This window comes from Propithecus coquereli, unplaced genomic scaffold (assembly GCF_000956105.1).
Source record: "Propithecus coquereli isolate 6110/MARCELLA unplaced genomic scaffold, Pcoq_1.0 Scaffold1400, whole genome shotgun sequence".
NCBI classification, from domain to species: Eukaryota; Metazoa; Chordata; class Mammalia; order Primates; family Indriidae; genus Propithecus; species Propithecus coquereli.
In genome coordinates, this window is record NW_012138304.1 from 2321 (window position 1) to 2900 (window position 580).

General features: G+C 48.1%; 1 pseudogene; it reads right to left on the reverse strand.

The window, feature by feature from the left end:
• Positions 1 to 5: 5 nt before the first annotated feature.
• LOC105806473 lies at positions 6 to 572 on the reverse strand (annotated as a pseudogene).
• Between the last annotated feature and the right edge of the window lie 8 nt (positions 573 to 580).

Below are 580 nucleotides of genomic sequence, written 5' to 3' on the forward strand. Positions count from 1 at the left end.
CTGGCGGATGAACTGACTGATGCGTTCATCCCAATAGCCAGGTGAGCCCATCTCCTTGAGGAAGCCCACTTTATTCTTGGTAGCATGATGGGCCACTGAGAATTGGAAAGAACACAAGAACCATGGGATCTCCTGGAAATACTTCCCCGCTAGGCAATTCCATGAATGAGGTCTTCCAAGCAAATGACACCAAACCTCCCCAGGTGCTCTTCGATCACTGCGTTGTCTGTCAGAGGGATGGTCTTATTCTTGACCTTGGCTTGTCCACGTGTCAAGATGAGCTCCCGGACAGACTTCAGATTTGGAAATCCCCAGGTCACATAAGGTTCCACTACTCGCAGCATTTTTAGCCTCCAAGGGGTGACTCTAACAAATACACCACTGAAAATTTTCTTTAGGCAAAGTCTTTTGATGGTCTTTTGCACCAGTGAACTCACCCCATTAGTCCTTTGGATGCATACAATGAAGGCCAAGGAATGTTTATCCAGCAATTCCAAGGCACGAGGTTTCGCTTCTAGTCATCTGAGATGCACCCTGTCGCGTTGCTGCCACCAGGAAACATGGGGAAATGATTCCAGTC